The following is a 22453-nucleotide window of genomic DNA, read 5'->3' as shown; positions in this document are numbered from 1 at the left end:
GTATAAGTCAGGGGCCACGTGTAACCAGGGTGTAAGTTAATTTTGTAGTCCAAAAGATCACAGGATTCAAGGCATCTGTGAGTTACAGTATGTAACTACAATACGTACAAATCCTCTTGGCATTTTATGGCCATCCATCGATTCTTACATCCATCATTATAATGGCCGCACTCCCGAGTTGCAGAACCTTGCAAGCAAATTCCTTGCAATATCTTTTGCTGAGGTGCTCTTGGAATTACATCTAGATATTCAGGTGATGCTGTAACCAGTATTTCCAGTATTGTAGGTAATGCAGTAACCAGTATTTCTCCTGGAGTATTGTGAATTTTTTAAGCCTTTTGAAAATAAAGTATTCTCAAGAGACTTGTAATGTATGATCTGTTCTTTACAGTGTAATTCAGATTAAAAATTTAAAATTCCAGATAGGTACTTGGCTGTCCATAAATCATTGTTAAATGGGTTATATATGATGAGTGTTTTGGGCTTAACTTAGGTCTCCGTTGTTTACATTAATTTTCCATTCAAGCCTATTCCATTGCAAATTGCAGAAAATGTGAGTGCAAATTGGCATGGGCAGAATGGATGCATTTTATTCCTAATTGCACCCATGGAGGACCATCCAGGTCAAGTGTGTGGTGAATGAACTAAATAAATCATGGCCGAGCATTCTATTTTTCACTCTGGTTTCTGACTGCATCCTGCTGTTACAGAGCTTAAAATACTACCAAAGGGTGTTTTTTCCCTTCCCGTGTTCCTCCTTGCCCAATTCGACTGCACTAACTGACAACCAGGCCATGAAAGGCTAAATTCATTGATCCAACACTTCTGGGTTTTGAAGTACTCAATATGAACTCGGATCAGGAATTGGACAGGAACAACGTGGTGCTGTTATTCCAATCCATGCTTCCTTCGAGGTCAATTCCCTTAGCACATAGCTTCCTGTGAAAGCGCAAGATTAGTGAATTTACCTTTTAGGGCTTCTTGAACTTGTAATTTTATTGATTTATTCAGCAAGCTCTATTCTATTTTTGTTGTTACTTTGTATCAAAGAAATGGAACATATTTGAAAAATTCATTGCAAGCCACATGCACAGGGCAGGGATTTGGGCGCAAGTCCACCACAACCATCTTTCTATCCATTAATTTTAACAGACAAAGAAATGTATTTGGGGCAAGCAGCTGAATTTCACATATGAAGACTCAGCAGGTGAGTTTTCACGTTGGCAGTCTGAGATTTTAAATTCCCCCCACGTGTACTGCTGCCACTGTAAATGCCACTGTCGGACATTTAACAGTGATGCAAATCTCAGAGGGATCAAATGGAACCTAATGACAAATGCAACTTTTCTTTCTGAACAGTTATTAATAGAGTCATAAACTATATAAAAATAAAATAAAATTCACAACATTGAGTTTGATTGATGACTTACCCAAAGCAGAACCAGATCTGCAGTGCAGAGCTTAAACATAGTGGCTTCATTGTATGACTGCCAGCTCAATTTTAAAATTTTAGACAACTTTGTGTTATGCTTTAGGACCGTACTTGTCTAATGACATAAAGCTTTGTAACATCGGAGGTAGAGACTTCCTATTAATAACATAAGTATTGTGTGAGCATTATATCACCATTCTCAGATGCAAGGAGTTCTGTTCACTTAAAGCTTCAGGCAACACTTAACCAGTTCCGAGGCTATTATCTTTCTAATTAAGATAACTTTCCATTGGTTCAGTGGAGAAATTCATTGTGCTTTTTGAAATACAGATTAGGAAAGTCCCAGGATTTGTACCTGATTTGGATGAGAGTAAGTAAATTTAGCTGGTAGAAGCATTGCCATGGAGAAGGTACCAGTTGACGGTGAGTAACAATTAACGGCTAAGCATTGTGTGAAAGTTAAACCTGGCTCTGATTGATCAAGGCTTTGCCCTGAGAAATGAACCAGCAAGCGTCTGTCACTTACTTTGTTTCACTGAAACAGGCACAATGTGACCATATGTTCCTTCTGTCTGTAAAGAACAGGGCCTTCTGAATTAACAAATGTAGCTTCCGGTGCATGCAAATACACCACACAGGGAGCCTGACTGACAATCTTAAATTAGTTGCCAGTGTAATTCTTAGCACACTGAATATTATTCAGCAAATGTTGTTGATTCACGGAATCACATCTAATATTAGACATTGTTTAGAGTTTTCCAAGCATGGGCTGGTTGGGTATGGTCTGTAGCTTGCCCATTGCAAACAGCGGAAGGGACATGCCGTTTGATACAATCTATGGTCTTTGGAACATATTGCGTACATCCCTAACATCAAACGGCACTGAAATTCATATACCACATTACTCATTTGCATGATAGGCAGAACATCATTTTGGTTTGATGGCAGCATCCTGTTAGCGGCAAATATCACTTATGTTGATACTACACAATAGCAGTGTGACACCGGTTGTTCAGGTTTTTGGGATACCTTGTAATGAGAGGTTGACTGGACACTTTTCAGGGACAACAGTGATGGCCTTAGCCCTGTTAATGATTTTACATGATGTACAGTGCAAAATGATCACATCAGGGTAGCCATTATCTCTCAGGATGCCTTTAATGTGTCCTATTTATTGTCAGTCACTATCAACTGATGCATTCTCCATGGCAACACTTCTACCAATCAGAGTCCACTTGCCAACCAATCAGCACTCTCTTCTCATACCGCATAAATTTCTCTAACATTGTGGGCAGGATTCTATGATCCTGAGGCTAATTGTTGACGCCGTCGGAAACGCCATTGCGTTTCCCGACGGCATCAACATGGCCTCAGGATCAGCAATTCTGGCCCCTACAGGGGGCCAGCATGACACTGGAGCGACCCACGATGCTCCAGCTGCTGATAGAACATAGAACATAGAACGATACAGCGCAGTACAGGCCCTTCGGCCCTCGATGTTGCACCGACATGGAAAAAATCTAAAGGCCATCTAACCTACACTATGCCCTTATCATCCATATGCTTATCCAATAAATTTTTAAATGCCCTCAATGTTGGCGAGTTCACTACTGTTGCAGGTAGGGCATTCCACGGCCTCACCACTCTTTGCGTAAAAAACCCACCTCTGACCTCTGTCCTATATCTATTACCCCTCAATTTAAGGCTATGTCCCCTCGTGCTAGCCACCTCCATCCGCGGGAGAAGGCTCTCGCTGTCCACCCTATCTAACCCTCTGATCATTTTGTATGCCTCTATTAAGTCACCTCTTAACCTTCTTCTCTCTAACGAAAACAACCTCAAGTCCATCAGCCTTTCCTCATAAGATTTTCCCTCCATACCAGGCAACATCATGGTAAATCTCCTCTGCACCCGTTCCAAAGCTTCCACGTCCTTCCTATAATGAGGCGACCAGAACTGTGCGCAATACTCCAAATGCGGCCGTACTAGAGTTTTGTACAACTGCAACATGACCTCATGGCTCCGGAACTCAATCCCTCTACCAATAAAGGCCAATACACCATAGGCCTTCTTCACAACCCTATCAACCTGGGTGGCAACTTTCAGGGATCTATGTACATGGACACCGAGATCCCTCTGCTCATCCACACTACCAAGAATTTTACCATTAGCCAAATATTCCGCATTCCTGTTATTCTTTCCAAAGTGAGTCACCTCACACTTCTCCACATTAAACTCCATTTGCCACCTCTCAGCCCAGCTCTGCAGCTTATCTATGTCCCTCTGTAACCTGCAACATCCTTCCGCACTGTCTACAACTCCACCGACTTTAGTGTCGTCTGCAAATTTACTCACCCATCCTTCTGCGCCCTCCTCTAGGTCATTTATAAAAATGACAAACAGCAACGGCCCCAGAACAGATCCTTGTGGTACGCCACTCGTAACTGAACTCCATTCTGAACATTTCCTATCAATTACCACTCTCTGTCTTCTTTCAACTAGCCAATTTCTGATCCACATCTCTAAATCACCCTCAATCCCCAGCCTCTGTATTTTCTGCAATAGCCGACCGTGGGGAACCTTATCAAACGCTTTACTGAAATCCAATACACCACATCAACTGCTCTACCCTCGTCTACCTGTTCAGTCACCTTCTCAAAGAACTCGATAAGGTTTGTGAGGCATGACCTACCCTTCACAAAACCATGCTGACCATCCCTAATCATATTATTCCTATCTAGATGATTATAAATTGTATCTTTTATAATCCTCTCCAAGACTTTACCCACCACAGATGTTAGGCTCACTGGCCTATAGTTACCGGGGCTATCTCTACTCCCCTTCTTGAACAAAGGGACCACATTTGCTATCCTCCAGTCCTCTGGCACTATTCCTGTAGCCAATGATGACCTAAAAATCAAAGCCAAAGGCTCAGCAATCTCTTCCCTGGCTTCCCAGAGAATCCTAGGATAAATCCCATCAGGCCGCGGGGACTTATCTATTTTCACCTTGTCCAGAATTGCCAACACTTCTTCCCTACGCACCTCAATGCCATCTATTCTAATAGCCTGGGTCTCAGCATTCTCCTCCACAATATTATCTTTTTCCTGAGTGAATACTTACGAAAAGTATTCATTTAGTATCTCGCTTATCTCCTCAGCCTCCACACACAACTTCCCACCACTGTCCTTGACTGGCCCTACTCTTACCCTAGTCATTCTTTTATTCCTGACATACCTATAGAAAGCTTTTGGGTTTTCCTTGATCCTACCTGCCAAAGACTTCTCATGTCCCCTCCTTGCTCGTCTCAGCTCTCTCTTTAGATCCTTCCTCGCTTCCTTGTAACTATCAAGCGCCCCAACTGAAACTTCACGCCTCATCTTCACATAGGCCTCCTTCTTCCTCTTAACAAGAGATTCCACTTCTTTGGTAAACCACGGTTCCCTCGCTCGACCCCTTCCTCCCTGCCTGACTGGTACGTACTTATCAAGAACATGCAATAGCTGTTCCTTGAACAAGCTCCACATATCCAGTGTGCCCAACCCTTGCAGCCTACTTCTCCAACCAACACATCCTAAGTCATGTCTAATGGCATCATAATTGCCCTTCCCCCAGCTATAACTCTTGCCCTGCGGGGTATACTTATCCCTTTCCATCACTAACGTAAAGGTCACTGAATTGTGGTCACTGTTTCCAAAGTGCTCACCTACCTCCAGATCTAACACCTGATCCGGGAGTCAACTGGGCACCGCGGGGTCCGCGCATGCGCAGTGGCACTGGCGCCAACACACGCATGCGCAGTGGCTCCCTCTCCGCCCCGGCCCCGACGCAACATTGCGTGGGGCTACAGAGGCCAGTGCGGAAGAAAGGAGGCCCCCAGCCCGAGAGACAGGCCCGCCGATTGGTGGGCTCCGATTGCGGTCCAGGCCACAACAGAGGCCTCCACCCATTGAGTCTGCATCGAACCTCTGAAAGAGCACTCCACCCCCATCCCTGTAACTTAACCTGCACATCTGTGGACATGAAGGGACAAACTTAGCATGGCCTATCCACCTAAATCTAAAGAATTTCAGAAAATCATAGCTTGCACATCCACTATCTCTGCTCCTGACTCTTGTAGAATCCTAGGGTGGAGGCCATCAGTTCCCAGGGATTTGTAAAATTTCAGTCACTTAAACTGCTCCAAATTTTTATCACTGCTGATATTAATTTCTCTAATTTTGTCACTCATTTTAGCCCCCAGGTTACCGTCTATATGCCACGGAACTTGTGTCTTCTACTGAGAAGACAGACACAAAGCATTTGTTCAATGCCTCCACCATTTCCTCATTCCCCAAGATTGTCTTGCCTCTGCTTCGAAAGGACCAACATTTACTGTAACTAGTTTCTTTGTTTTCATTTGACAAAAGCCCTTACTATCTATTTTTATATTTCTGGCTAGTTTACTCATATTCCTTTTTTTACCCATTTTGTTACATTTTTGGGGGCCTTTTGCTGCTTTCTGAGACATTCCCTTCAACTTGCTATTGTTTCTTCCATCATGGTGAGTCTCTTCTTTCAATTTAATACTAATGATAACTTCCTTATTGAGCCATGGAGGAGTCCTTCTTGCTGAATTTTTGTTCTGCTATGGAATGTGCTTTTGTTAAACATTTCGAATTGTTTTTTAAAATATTTCCCACTGTTCATTCATCTTCATACTTTTCAGTTTGAAACTATTTACGCAATTATAAATCTCTCTCTTCATAGCTATGTAATTGGCTTCATTTAAGTTTAAGATTTTGTTTGCAATTGGAATATATCACTTTAAAACTTAACATGAAGTTCAATGGTATTATGATCACTGTTTCCCAGCGGATGTTTTATTACAATATTACTAATCGACCCTGCTTCATTACACAATACTAGATCTAATATAGTTTTATCCTTAGCTGTTTCACTGCTGCACATTATTCCAAGAAATTGTCATAAAAACATTCTACAAACTCATCTTCGAGACCATTCTTGACAAATTGATTGTCCCAATCTATGTGAAGTTTAAAGTCTCTCAGAAATATTACATTTCCTTTGTTACTGACTCCAATAATTCCTTGTTTAATGCTCTGACCAACAGCATAACCATTGTTAGTGGCTTGTAATATATTCCCAACAGTGTTTTCTTCCTCTTGCTATTCCTAATGTTGACTCATACTGATTCTACTTCACGGTCTTCAGAGGCCAGGCACTTACTCACTAATGTTGTTATGTTGCCTTTACTATCAGGATTACCGCACCTCCTTTGCCATTCTCTATGTCTTTCTGTTGTGTATCCTGGAGTAATTATTTCTCAACCTTGATTGCCTTGTGGCCCTGCTCCTGTAATGGTGGTTAGATCCAAATCATTTACTTCTATTTGTGCCACAGCTCATCTATTTTGTAGCAGATGCTTCATGTATTGAGAGAAATAACCTTTAATTTTACACGATTCCCTGCTATTATATTATGCATTGAGGTACATTTTTTGTAAAACTCTCTGCCCTTTCTGTAGTAAGGTCTGATACATACACGGTTAATGTTGGACTGAGTACAGTACCACCTACTCGGTGATATAAGAAGGCACATGACCCAGAGCTAGGGTCAGTCTAGAGATGGACAGAGCTGTGTAAAGACCAAGGATGAAGTCAGTGCTATATCCATACCTCCTATGTAAATATCTGTATAGTTATGAATTGTTATTAAATAATTGTTGATAATACACTCAAGACTATGAAGCCTGCTTCATGGTATCCAAAGCAGGATTCTTCACCTGTCCCATTCTGCTTGGATTTGATTTATTGTCACATGTACCAAGGTAAGTGAAAAGTATGGTTCTGCGTACAGTCCAAACAAATCACTCCATACATGAGAAAACATAGCATATACATAAATACATAATGTAAATACATAGACACAGGCATTGGGTGGCGCATACAGAGTGTAGCATTATTCAGTGGAGAAGATAGACATAGAACATACAGTGCAGAAGGAGGCCATTCGACCCATCGAGTCTGCACTGACCCACTTACGCCCTCACTTCCACCCTATCCCCGTAACCCAATGACCCCTCCTAAACGTTTTGGTCACTAAGGGCAATTTATCATGGCCAATCCACCTAACCTGCACATCTGTGGACTGTGAGAGGAAACCGGAGCACCCGGAGGAAACCCACGCAGACACGGGGAGAACGTGCAGACTCCGCACAGACAGTGACCCAGCAGGGAATCGAACCTGGGACCCTGGCGCTGTGAAGCCACTTTGCTATCCACTTGTGCTACCGTGCTGCCCAAGATGCATGAAGAGATCAGTTCAGTCCATAAGAGGGTCATTCAGGAGTCTGGTAACAGCGGGAGATAAGCTGTTTTTGAACCTGTTAGTGCGTGTTCTCAGACTTTTGTATCTCCTGCCCGATGGAAGAGATTGGAAGAGAGAATAACCCCGGTCGAATGGTTATTGCCTTTATCCCCAACATTATACTGTTCCAAAACTTTGATCTGTCTCTTTGGATTTCTAAGCTTCCCTTCACCCAACATTGAGATCTGAATTCCATCATAAATTTGGCCACCTGTGTTCCCTGCCAAGGTGACACAAGGAACTTGCAGTTGTACTGCACCTTATTACATCCACATAACATCACCGTTCCAAAACACTGTTCATCACACCTAATGAATCAATTCTGAAGTGGGCAGACACACAGCAAAATCCAAAAAGCAGCTAATTAATTAAACAGTCAGTTAATCTGCTCTTGGTGTGTTGACTGAAGGGTGAATCTTGACTAGAATAGCAAGACAATTCCCTGCCTTTCTTTGAATACTGCTATGGGATCCTTCGCATCCACTTGAACGTACAGATAAGACCTTCGGTTTAAATGCTTCATCTGAAAGTCTTTCACAACAATTCACTGAAGTCAATCTAGATTCTTTGCTCAAACGCTGGAGTAGATTTAACCCATAACCTTCTGACTGCAAGATAAAAGTTCTATCGATTGAGCCAAGGCACCATAAAGCCACAATTGTTTAGGACGCAGCTACAGGACATTTGGCTGGTTAATGGCCAGGTGGTCCATTCATTACAACATCGCATGTGACTTTTCTTTTCCAAATCCATTTTAAACAAACATTCAAACCATTACGAGATCTCCTGTCAACGCATTAAAACCACAAGCTTCAGATGACTTCACTTTTGCAGACGTTCAGTAATTATGTGTTAGGAAATAAATTGTTGCTAACCATAACTGCATTCCTTTGGAGTTAAAAAAAAATACTGTTGCACAATGGTCCCCCAAAACTTCGACAAGTAATGTTTTCCAGTAGTTTGAAGCACCAATATAACCATTCGCTGGAACAACTCGACCATTTGTTTTCATTTTGTCTGCTCATTAATTCCAAAATCTAAAGCTACCAACTCCATCTTACTCTGTAGCTCAAAATTAGCGGAATGCATCTGTCTCCATCCAGTTAAATCTGGTGACTATATATGTCGTAGGTTATGGAGGACCCAAAGCCAATGTTCCATCATGTTTTCGTAGCCACATCTGAAAAAGATAGAACATTCAATGTGCCCAAACCCAGCGACACATCATGCAATTCATTTCAACCCATTTCTTCAAAATTAATTAAAACACTGAAATGACACTTCATACAGGGTCGAACTTTACACTTCACCCAAGTTGGGTTCTGAGGTGGTGATCGGGGAAGTCGGGGGGGCGGAGGGGGAGCATAACATTGAATGGACGGGATTACCATCCCAGAAACTCACCCACCCAAACCCAAGCGCAATTTCTCACTTGGGCAGGGGGGTGGGGCGGGGTCTTGGGCAGGAAACCCGCCCATTCACCTATTAAGGCTCTTTAATGGCTACTTAAGGGCCTTCTCTCACCCAGCCCCAACTTTGAGACTGGCGGGTAGGATGGCAAAGAGGCACTAAATCATGAGGGCAGCACAGTGGTTAGCACAGCTGCTTCACTGCTCCAAGGTCCCCGGTTCGATTCCCGGATTGGGTCACTGTCAGTGCAGAGTCTGCACGTTCTCCCTGTGTCTGCGTGGGCTTCCTCCGGGTGCTCCGATTTCCTCCCACAGTCCAAAGATGTGCAGGTTAGGTGGATTGGTCATGCTAAATTGCCCTTAGTGTCCAAAAAGGTTTGGTGGTGTTAATGGGTTATGGGGATAGGGTGGAGGCATGACCTTAAGTGGGGTGCTCATTCCAAGGGCCGGTGATGGGCCGAATGACCTCCTTCTGCACTGTAAATTCTATTATTCTATACCCATCTCGGGCAGGAAGTGGGGAGGTGGAAGTTGGGATGCCCTTCTCCTCCCCCTCCACAAAGGGTGGGGGTGGGGGGGGGGGGGCCCACCCCCACCCCCACCCCGGACATTGGAATTTCAGGAGCCCCTCCTCCCCGACCTACCCCCTGATGCCGCAATTTCCTTCCTCCTGATCCCACCGGGCATCCCCTACCCTCCTGCATGGTCCTCCCTCGGGCATATCTTTTCAAAGATGCAGGAACTTAGTCCCAAGCCGGGCGCTGCAGTACTGCCTCTGGCCACTGTAGCGCTGTTGCCTGGCTGGGTTTCATAGATTTCATAGAATTTACAGTGCAAAAGGAGGCCATTCAGCCCATCAAGTCGGCACCGGCCCTTGGAAAGAGCACCCTACTTAAGCCACACACCTCCACCCTATCTCCCTTTATCCCCGTAACCCAGTAACCCCACCTAAACTTTTTGGACACTAAGGGCAACTAAGAAAGGCCAATCCACCTACACTGCACATCTTTAGACTGTGGGAGGAAACCGGAGCACCCGGAGGAAACCCAAGCAGACACAGGTAGAACATGCAGACTCCACACAGACAGTCACCCAAGCTGGGAATCGAACCTGGGACCCTGGAGCTATGAAACAACAGTGCAACCCACTGTGCTATCGTACCATTCAAGTGAGCGTTAAATCGCGTACCAGCGTACCAGCGTTCCCGTACCAGCCTCCCCGGACAGGCTCCGGAATGTGGCGACTAGGGGCTTTTCACAGTAACTTCATTGAAGCCTACTCGTGACAATAAGTGATTTTCATTTTTCATTTTTCAAATCAAAGTGGGAATTCAAGAGTCGGTAGCTGTGGGTGAGGCGCAGACTCTCAGGGTGGGGAGCTCCACATGCTCGCCATCTTTAAAACCTCTCCTACTGTACATGTTCTTTAAAATGAAACAATTTTTGACAAAGGTTCACAAATAGGAAAGCTAACATGTCAATCCGGATAACGTTTTAAATATTATCTCCAGTCTAAGCAATGTTGGTAGCACACATCAGTTTTAAATTGCAGCTGTGGATTCTTCTGTGTCCAACAAATGCCATCAGTGTGGTTTAAGTGTAATCTCCACCCTTTTTTAGATGTGGGTAAGTTAAAAGCAATTCCTAATTAACCCTGTTTCTGTTGGAGGAGATTTGGATTTTTTCAAGAACAGTCAGCATGGAGGGATTCCAAACTATTTGTGAACTGTCCCCAGAGGAGTATTTCATCATGTCGACACCATCTTCAAGAGGATTCTTCCAAATAATTCAACCTATCAGCTGGGAAAGCCTGTTTCAACAGTTTTATAAACTTACATTTTTCGGTTTTAGCAACTTTATTCACTCAGACAAAAAAAAGGCCAGGAATAGAATTGTAGGACTTCAATTTTGGGCATTATGTTGCAAGAAAGAACGCAATGCAATAGGAAAATCCTTGTTAAGTATCATCAACACCAGCATGAAATATCAATAGACTTAACAGTAAAATCCCAGCAAATCTGCTGTTTGCAACATTAATTTCATATATATGAATCTATATTTTTAAAACAATAATAATCTTTAATGTCACAAGTAGGCTTACATTAACACTGCAATGGTTACTGTGAAAAGCCCCTAGTCGCCAATTTCCGGCGCCTGTTCGGGTACACTGGGGGAGAATTCAGAATGTCCAAATTCCCTAACCCGCACATCTTTCAGGACATGTGGGAGGAAACCGGAGCACCCGGAGGAAACCCACCCAGAAACGGGGAGAACATGCAGACTCCGCACAGACAGTGACCCAAGCTGGGAATCGCACCCGGGGCCCTGGCGCTGTGAAGCAACAATGCTAACCACTGTGCTACCCTGCCGCATAAAATCATTCAACAGATGCTAACTGGCATATTTATCTTTGTGCTACCCATAGTGCTATCCACTGTGCTACTGTGCCGCCCACTGGTACTGAAGTAAGATACTGCAGGCATTGGGAATGTAATGACCCCAACAAGACCCATGGGGCGACCCGATTGATCGCCCCGTGCGGTTCATGGAACACGAGCTCCCCCACTGTGGAGTTGACGTTTAACAGGGGGGCTCATTAAAATGGACCAATAAAAGCCGGCCAGGATGGCGACCGGCACCTGTGGATGGTCCCAGCAAGGACTAGGTGTACTCCCCTCTGCTTTCCAGCCTCATATTTACTTGGTGCGTGATTCAGCAGACTCCAAGGTCCACTGAATGACGCATTTGGAGGGGTATTTCCTGACCCCTGCTGTTTTGGCCTTGGCGAGACCACTCCTTTAGTCATTTCCTGCAATGGTGAGCTCAGCTTGTCGATGCAGGAAAATTACTCACGGATCGGGGGGTCATTTTTAAAGGCGGCCCCGATCTATCAATGCCCCGCCCCCCCCAATCCCCTCAGCGCCCCACCGTGGCCTCAGGACCCTCCTATTTCACCCAACGTTCCAACACCAACTCGGGCACGTGAGAGGACTGAATCACGCCCCAGGTAAATAAATCTTTCTGTTTAAGTCCTTCTCGGGACTCCTGTGATTGTAAAAGCTATTTCTCTTCGAAAGTGAATAGAAGCCTTCTAGATCAAAGGGGGTCTAAAGCTTTGTGATGTATTTTGGCTTTCTATTAAGTAACAGCTGCTGCTTTCTATACATCTATCTGAGGCAGTAGCTGTAAGGGACAGGTAAGTGAAAAAGCAGTGATTTTTCATTGTTTCTGCCTGGACTACTCTTTAGTTCCCAGGCAGGATTGACTGATGGGGGAGCGGTCTATGATATGGGGGTTGTTTCATGGGGGACTCTCTGATAGGTGGACTCTCTAATAGGGGGGTCTCTAATGGGGATTCTCTACTGGGAGGTCTCTCATATGGGAGGTCTGTGATGGGGATTTCTGATATTGGGGGTCTCTGATCTGGGGGTCTGATGGGGAGGGTCTGATGGGGGTCTCTGATGGGGGTCTCTCATGGGGGGTTCTGATGAAGGTCACCGATGGTGGTCTCTGATGGGGGTCTGATGGGTAGGGTTGGGTCACCCGTATGCGTGCGTACTTTGGAGGGGGGTGACCCAACAATTCCTGTGGGGGGGCGGGGTGATACTCCTACTTGTCAGTGGAGGGCAGGGGCAGGATTTGTGTTGTGGGGGGCGGGGGAGGGAGGCCAACCACCGGACTTTGGTATCGGTCCTCCTGCTCACAATCGCGGCCCGATAGCAGGATTTGGAATGGAATCCCTCGAGCTCCTGCCATGGCAAGGGAGAGGGAATCACTCCCAGGCGCCACTCATAGCATCAGCGGAATACAGGAGCGATTCATTTCCGGCAGGAGAACATAGTCTTCAAACAAAGAATCCCGCCCAACATTTTTATTCAAATATGACTGTCTTTTCGAACTTTCTTTTCTGCACTGCTTAAATGAAGCTCAAGGGAAGCTTGACGAAGAGCATCCCATCTTTTGATTGTATGTGTTACAGCCTCTGGACTCCACACTGGGTTCACAAATATTAGGTCATAATCTTTGCCCCCATTTTGTTTCCTTCTTCTATGCTGGTTTTGTCTTATCTTCTGTTAGTCGCTTTATCTCTATTTTCAACTGTTCTTGATGCTGCTATTCACACCTCCTCCAGACAAATCTGTTGCTTTCCTTGTCCCATTCCCCTTGACCTTGCTGCATGAACCCTTTTCTCATTTATTCTCTCCTGCCTTCCACGTTGCCAAATGCCTTTTCTTTTACTGACATCCCTCCCCCTTTTTCCTCGCTTAAAACATGGCTCGTAACTTTGGTTGAATCGTCCGGTGTATGGAGATCGTATGCTGCATAAAGGCGTCGGGAATATCAGGAAGGCCAGATGCAGAGACATGCGTGCTCAAAGCACGGTAAACTCAAATCTTTCTTCGTTCCTGTGTTGTTCAAATCCTTTGCTGAATGTGAAATCACGGGACAGCGCTAACGTAGCCTGATTTCCCCAATGTCAAATACATTTTTATGCTTGTTTATTTGCACTTTTATTCTCCCTCCCCACCCCACCCCTCCCATCCAGAATCATTGAACAGAGGCAGGAGACATCAGAGAGCATTTTGTTGGTGGGTTGATCCTCTATTGTTTAAAGATGTTTAAAATGCACAGAAAGTGAAAGAAACATACATTTATTTAAACTTTGGTTTGTCATGAGGCTGTTAATTCTTGTAAAAAGTGCTTTGCTGTATAAAGTGAGTTTGAAGTCACAGAAAGTGAGGCATTTTTTAAAAATATTTTTATTGAAGCATTTGCAAAATTTTTATAACAATAGCAAACAAAACAATAATAACATAAACATCAACATGGTAAACTGGACATTTCCCACCCAACCCCTTCTGTACATCCCTTAACCATATTGCACCTACCCGCGTCCCCTCCCCCCCCCCTTCAGAATGCTGCTGCTGCTGACATTTTAATTTTCCCCGAGGAAGTCGACAAACGGCTGCCACCTCCGGGAGAACCCCAGCATTGACCCCCTCAAGGCAAATTTTATTTTCTCCAGCTTGAGAAACCCAGCCTTGTCACTGACCCAAGTCTCGACACTCTATTCGAGTCCCTCTACATCAACAGGATCCGTCTCCGGGCTACCAGAGAGGTAAAGGCCAGAACGTCGGCGTCTTTCACTCTCTGAACTCCCGGGTCTTCTGACACTCCAAAGATCGCTATCTCTGGACTGGGTACCACCCGCGTACCTAGCACCTTGGACATTGCCTTGGCAAACCCCTGCCAGAATCCTCCAAGCTTCGGGCATGCCCAAAACATATGGACATGGTTTGCTGGGCTTCCCGCACACCTCGCACATCTATCTCCTACCCCGAAAAATTTGCTCATCCTCGCCGCCGTCATGTGTGCCCAGTGTACCACCTTAAACTGTATTAGACTGAGCCTGGCACATGTTGAGGAGGAATTAACCCTGCTTAGGGCATCCGCCCACAGACCCGCCTCTAACTCCCCACCTAGCTCCTCCTCCCACTTGCCCTGCAGTTCCTCCACTGGGATCTCCTCTGCCTCCAACAACTCCTGATAGATATCCAACACTTTCCCCTCCCCCACCCAGGTACCGGACACTACTCTGTCCTGTATCCCGTGGCGGGATCAGCGGGAAAGCCAACACCCGTTTCCTCAGAAAGTCCCGGACATGTAAATATCTGAAACCATTCCCCGGCGGCAGCTTAAACTTGTCCTCCAGCGCCGTCAAACTGGGAAAGCTCCCGTCTATGAATAGATCTCCCATCCGTCTAATTCCTGCTCTCAGCCAACTTCGGAACCTGCCATCTATCCTGCCCGGCATGAACCTGTGGTTATTGCAAATCAGGGTCCAGAAACTTCTTATACCTCCTCATTGCCCCCAGATCCTCAATGCCACCACCACCACAGGGCTAGTGGAGTAACAGGCCGGCGTGAATGGCAGAGGTGCCGTTACCAGTGCTCCCAAACTGGTGCCTTTGCATGACGCCGCCTCCATCCGCTCCCATGCCGACCTCTCCCCCATTACCCACTTTCTAATCATCGCTATATTCGCTGCCCAGTAGTAGTTGCAGAAGTTGGGCAGAGCAAGCCCACCCTCCCCCGACTGCGCTCCAACAACATTTTCTTCACCCGCGGGGTTTTATTTGCACATACAAAGCCCAAAATAATCTTGTTTACCCGCTTGAAAAAGGCCTTAGGGATGAAGATGGGGAGGCACTGGAAGACAAACAACAATCTGGGGAGCACAGTCATTTTCACGGTCTGCACCCTCCCCGCCAGCGATAGAGGGAGCATATCCCATCCTTTAAAGTCCCCCTCCATTTGCTCCACCAGCCGGGTTAGGTTGAGCCTGTGTAATGCCTCCCATTTCCGAGCCACCTGTCTCCTCTCCTGCCCCCTTGCCTGGCTCACGAACAATTCACTTTTTCCATGTTCAATTTGTACCCCGAGAACCTGCTGAATTCCCCCAAGATCTATATAACCTCCTCCATCCTCTCCACCAGGTCCAAGATGTATAAGAGCAGATCGTCCATGTACAGCAAACTCCGGTGCTCCACCCCACCCCGAACCAGCCCCTGCCACTTCCTTGATGCTCTGAGCGCCATGGCCAATGGCTCCATAGCCAAAGCAAACAGCAACGGGGAGAGGCGGCATCCCTGCCTCATCCCTCGGTGTATCTTAAAGTACCCCAACCTCAGCCAGTTCGTGCACACACTCGCTACCAGCACCTGGTAGAGCAGTCGATGAAGCCCTCACCAAATCCAAACCTTCCCAGCATCTCCCAAAGATACTCCCACTCCACCCGATCAAAAGCCTTCTCCGTGTCCAGCGCAACCACTTCTCCACCTCCTCTCCTTCTGAGGGCATCATAATTACAATCAAAAGCCTCCGATCGTTAGCACTGAGCTGTCTACCCTTAACGAATCCGGTTTGGTCCTCCAGTATCACCCCCGGGACACAGTCTTCTATCCTAGTGGCCAAAATCTTAGCCAGCAGCTTGGCATCTACATTCAAAAGCGAGATCGGCCTATATGACTCACATTGCTCCGGGTCTTTTTCTTGTTCAAAGATGAGCGAAATCGAGGACTGCGACATCGTTGAGGGGAGGATCCCTCTCTCTTTAGCCTCATTAAAGGTCCTCATCAGCAGCGGGACCAACACCTCTGAGAACTTCTTATAAAATTCTACCGGGTAACCGTCCGGCCCCGGAGCCTTACCTGACTGCATGCCCTCCAGTCCTTTAACAATTTCCTCTGCTTCAATCGGGGCCCCCAGCCCCTCGACCAAGTCCTCCTCCACCCTCGGAAACCTCAACTGATCCAGGAACTGCCTCATCCCTTCTACAGCAGACGGGGGTTCTGACTCATATAGTTTGCTATAAAATTCTTTAAAAACGTTGATCACCCCCCCCCCCCCCCCCCCCCCCCCCCCCCCCCCGGTCCAAGACCATGTTGCCTTCCCTATTCCTTACTCCCCCAATCTCCCTGGCCGCTTCTCTCTTCCTAAACTGGTGCGCCAACGTCCTGCTCACCTTTTCCCCATATTTGTAGACCGTCCCCCTTGCCCTCCTCAACTGCTCCACCGCCCTCCCCGTGGTCAACAATTCAAACTCAGCGTGTAGTTTCCGGCGCTCCCTCAGGAGCCCCGCGTCCGGGGCCTCCGCATATCTCCTATCCACGGGAAGTATCTCCTCCACTAATCTCTCCCTCTCTGCTCGTTCCACCTTTTCTCTGTGGGACCGAATCAAAATTAGTTCCCCTCTTACAACTGCCTTCAGAGCCTCCCAAACCACCGCTGCTGATACCTCACCCGTATCGTTTGTATCCATGTAATTCTGAATGGACTTATTTACCCGTCCGCAGACCGCTTAGTCCGCTAACAACCCTACATCCAGTCTCCAGAGCGGGCGCTGCCCTCTCTCCTCACTCAACCGCAAATCCACGCAATGCAGGACATGTTCAGAGACTGCAATCGCCGAATATTCCATCCCCGCCACCTTCGGAAATAGCGCCCTGCTTAGAGCAAAAAAATCAATGCGAGAGTAAACTTTATGGACATTTGAAAAAAAACAAAAACTCCTTCGCCCTCGGCTGTTTGAATCTCCAGGGGTCTACACCCCTCCCCCATCTGCTCCATGAAACCCCTCAACTCCTTCGCCGACAGGCCTCCTTCCAGTCCCCTGGATTTTGACCGCTCCAGATCGGGATCAATGACCGTGTTAAAGTCCCCCCCCCCATTATCAAGCCATGAGACTCTACGTCCAGGATCTTGCCTAACACCTGTCCCATAAATCCCACATCGTCCCAGTTCGGAGCGTATACCACCCGTATACTCTCCAGCTTCCCACTCACAATAATATATCTACCCCTCCTTATCTGCCACAATTCTTCTAGCCTCAAACGCCACCCGCTTGCTGATCAATATCGCTACCCCCCTGGTCTTTGAGTCCAGCCCAGAGTGAAACACCTGACCAACCCACCCCTTTCTCATCCTCGTCTCATCAACAATCTTTAGATGTGTCTCCTGAAGCATTGCTACGTCTGCCCTCAGCCCCTCTAAATGCGCGAAAAGGCAAGCCCTTTTGACCGGCCCATTCAAACTCCTCACATTCCACATAATCAGCCTGGACAGAGGACTGCGACCACCACTCCCCCCTGCCGACTAGCCATAACCTTTTTTTGGTCAGCCCAGAGCCCATGCCCCCTGCTTCCCCGAGCTCCCCCACAAGCAGCAACCACCCCCGACCTCCATTTTGTTCCCCGATAATAGTTCCTCCCCTATCAGCAAAGCAGCCTCTCTCCTTCCCCCTTCCCCCCCCCACACCAGCCCCCGAAACCTAATCCCCCCAGTCAAGCACCATCTTAGCACATGTGCACCTCCCACCACGCTTCCGAAAGTCAGCTGACCCATGCTGACCCCAACATCCCCCGCCCTTGCTGCCAAATAGTCTGGCTCCCTATTGTTCGAACCCGTCTCCCGACATGCATAAACCATTTAAAAACATCGCAGTCCCCAGTAAGTAAACTACCTCAAGGAAAATAAATTAACACAAACCAATGCAGAAACAATCGCTTGAAACCAGACCCAACCTCCCACAGAACCGGGGCCCCCCTCCGCATCCAATCTCTGCAAAAACAAAGCACCCTCAAACCACCACCCCAGCCCAATACTTAACCCAGAACCCCATACGGTCTTATTTGAACCGATACAGTAATTACAAAAATTACAAACCGTCGCCACACAACTCCTTCAAACGTAAGTGTCCTTTAAGACGCTTCCAACTTCTTTTCCTTGATAAAAGACCATCCATCGTCCGGTGCCTCAAAGTAAAAGTGCCGGTCTTTGTGCGTAACCCACAACTGCGCTGGATACAGCATCCTGAATTTCACCCCCTTCTTGAAGAGGATCGCCTTCACCCAGTTAAACTTAGCACGTCTCTTGGCCAGCTCCGCTCCCAGGTCCTGGTAGATACGCACCTCGCTGTTCTCCCATCTGCTGCTCCGCTTCTTCTTGGCCCACCACAAGACAAGTGCTTTGTCCGAAAAACGGTGGAAACGCACCACCATGGCCCTCGGCGGGTCGTTCGCCTTAGGCTTCCTTGCGAGGGTTCGATGCGCTCCATCCACTTCCAGAGGCTGAGAAAACACCCCGGGCCCCATCAGCGTCTCCAGCATACTCATCACATATGCTCCCGCATTCGACCCCTCAATTCCTTCGGGGAGGCCAATGATCCTTAAGTTCTGCCTCCTGGACCTGTTCTCCAGGTCCTCCAACTTCTGCATTCTCTTGTGGCGCTCATCCAACACCTCCACGTTATGTTCCAGCACGGTTAGATGGTCCTACTGGCTGGACAACTTCAGCTCAATTTCTTATTTGGCTTTCCCTTGGGCCGCCTGGTTCAAAACCACTTGATCGATTGCAGCCTTGATCGGGTCCAGCGTTTCCTTTTTCAGCTCAGTGAAACAGTCCTTAAAGAACTTCATCTGCTGCTCCTTAGGCCACTGAGCCACCGCTCCCTGGTCCTGACCCTCCGCCATGCTGCGCTGCGATACCAGTTCTGACTACTTCACTCTATCAGGGCTGAGTCTTTTCACACGGCCATTTCTAGTCCAATTAGCCATACATTGGAGAGGGAATCCTTCTTAATATTGTCCACTCCACCGATCTATCCCATAAAGTCCGAGAAAAGTCGGGAAAAAAGGTCCGAAAGTCCGTTTCAGGCGGGAGCTAACGAATGTGCGACCTACTCCTCCATAGTCGCCACCGGAAGTCCCAGAAAGACATTTTTAAACCTCGGTTTGTCGTTAGGATGTTAATTCCATTAAAGGAACTAAAATGGATAGAGTGGGTTTAAACTGTATGTAATCTTTGGTGATCACTCGTTAACAAGTATGATTGTCCACCTAGGAAACTCTGTAACTGGTCATGGGTTCTGTGAGTCCTTGCATGGCTGATGAGCCGATCCGAGAGCTGCATCTTTGCCCCTACGTGTTTCTAGGAGGCAGGATCAGTCCAGGATCGGCGGGATCGCTGGTATTCCTTTCTCAGGATCTTTTTCCCTGCCTCCTCTTTGTAATAATCTTTATAATTATTATTATAATTGTCATAAGTAGGCTTACATTAACACTGCAATGAGGTGAAGCAAGTAACAACACCAACACCAGGTCCATTCGCGTATTACCCTCTCTGTAATGGACATAATTAATGTAAGGGTTTCTCCGGCACCCAAATGTACCTCCCCAGATCCCTCCCCCGCCACAAACAGGTGCCTACTTATGTGTTAAAAATAATATTGCCAACTATACAGAGTTGCTGTTGTTAGCTAGTGCATAATACCCTGCCAGTTTTTTTTGTGTGTTTTCTTCTCTTCTACATATATGTATATTTTATTCTGTGTACATAACTGTAAATATACTTTGTTCAAAAACACAATAAAAAACATTAATTAAAAAAAACTGCAATGAAGTTACTGTGAAAAGCCCCTCGTCGCCACATTCCAGCACCTGTTCGGGTACACGGAGGGAGAATTCCGAATGTCCAAATTACCTAATGGCATATCTTTCGGGACTCTGTGAGGAAACCTGAGCATTCGGAGGAAACCCACGCAGACACGCAGAGAATGTGTAGACTACACACATCCAGTGACCCAAGCCGGGAATCGAATTTGAGACCCTAGCGCTGTGAAGCAACAGTACTAACCACTGTGCTACCTGATGTGCCATCAATTGTACGAGAGACGAGTTGCTTTACAAAAGTTAGGCTTTAATAAACTAGAACTTAGCCCTGCGGTCGTCTACAATAAAATGGACGACCGCCGGACGTTTGACTATTTATACCTCAGCAAGGAGGCGCGGTTAACTCAGCCTCTCGACCAATCGGTCGAGAGGCACATGACCGACCAGGGCCAATGGTAAGCCGGTGTTCTGCCCCAATGGCAGACAGGTATGCAAATCATATCACCACACTACCGTGCCGCCATCTTGAAGTCGGGTGTCCTCGAAGAATTGTACCCTTCAATCGGGAGGTTCCTCCAATTACATCTCCATTGAGCAAGAATCTCCCAGGCCTTGATGTCTCTCTTGCACTTCTTGAGGTAAGCCTTCAGGGTGTCTTTGAAGCGCTTCCTTTGTCGTCCTCTTGTTCGGTAGCCTTCCTTAAGCTGGGTGAAGAAGATTTGGCACTCATAAATCTGACATCCTAAGCACATGGCCGGCCCAGCAGAGTTGGTTTTTGATGATCATGGCCTCGATGCTGGTGGTTTTGGTTCCTTCTAGGATGTTGATGCTAATACACCTGTCTTCCCAGCTGATGCTGAGCTAAAGTATATTTGGATTTGGAATGTATTTTAAGTTGTGTTGTTTAAGAATCTCTCTGATGTTATGTTAGCCCGTATGAGCCTCAGTGATTGCTTCAAATACATTAACAAAGTTTAACACCTTAGTTGGTGTCTGCATGCCGTAAGCTAATGTGAACTATTTCTCTGGCATCTCAGAATCCAGCGAAGATTCAAAATCTTGAATCAGGTGACATGTCTTCCTGGTGAGGAAGAGAATCAATTCCCCACCCCTGAGAGTGTGCAAAGGATCCCTCCAAATGATGTCAGAGGAGGTGTGCGAGGAGACTGCACTTCAACAAGGAAGCCTTTGTGAAAGGTTAAAGAAAGACATGAAGCTGAACTCTCACTGCCGCACCACCTTAACAGTGAAGATGAAACTCACAACAGCTGTAGTGTGTTGTGCATTACACAACTTTACCTTCAGCATGGACTGAGCTTCACCCAGAAGATGAGTTGCAACCAGAAGAGGAGGAGCTGGAGGAAGGCGATGTGGAGCCTAATGCAGATGTACCTCTTGGTGCAGGTGTGCAAACCCAGGCTCCAGGTGACACAAGAGTCATTTGAGTACACCTAACAGATATTGCTTTTGGACATTGAACCCTCCCTCTTTCCCCCTCTCCTACCCCCTCTCCACCCCATCCCTCCCTCACCCCATCCCTTTGCCTCCCTCCCACATCCCCTCCCCTCCCTCCCACACCCCCTCCCCTCCCTCCCACACCCCTCCCCTTGTCTCCCTCTCCTCACTCCCCTCCTTTCCCCTTCCTCCCCTATTTACAGAAAGACAACAGAAACGGTATGTTCAAGTAAAAAAATATATTGAAGCTTGGAAAAGTTGAGGTAGTTATTAAATGAAATATCATACAGCAGTTGCCCGTGTTAAACATTAAGTTAAAGGATAATACAGTATCAAAGTTTTGTATTTATAACATTATTTTTGTTCATGGATGTTTTCCATAGTTTCCAATTGTCTCAGCTATCCCTACCATTGGATTAACACCTTGCTCCATCAGAACCAGGTTGTAGCTGGTGTGGAATGGCCACCCATGTTACAAGAAACTAGGCATAGGCATTTTCCCCTCAAAATATATTTTAGGCCTGGACCATCAGGGATTCTCCATCTGTTCACATCAGCGGGATTCTTCAAACCTGTTGAAGGTAAATGGGTGATTTGGTTAAACACCAAATTCTCCCTCCTGGCTGGCAGCGGTAGAGGGACGAACTTGCAATTGAGAACCCTGGGCCAGGACTCGCATGGACAACTGCAGCAGCGATAGACCAGAATATTGCATTGCTGTGATAGACCGGGGACTTTGGCATAATAACATTGATATGACTGCCCAGAGTGAGACATAGTGGGCAGCTCAGGGAACAATATGGTGGATGCACCTTTTTCTCAAATTGTATACCAGTAGAA

Source organism: Scyliorhinus canicula, chromosome 11 (assembly GCF_902713615.1).
Source record: "Scyliorhinus canicula chromosome 11, sScyCan1.1, whole genome shotgun sequence".
In the NCBI taxonomy this organism is placed as follows: Eukaryota; Metazoa; Chordata; class Chondrichthyes; order Carcharhiniformes; family Scyliorhinidae; genus Scyliorhinus; species Scyliorhinus canicula.
This window is presented reverse-complemented; position numbering follows the sequence as displayed.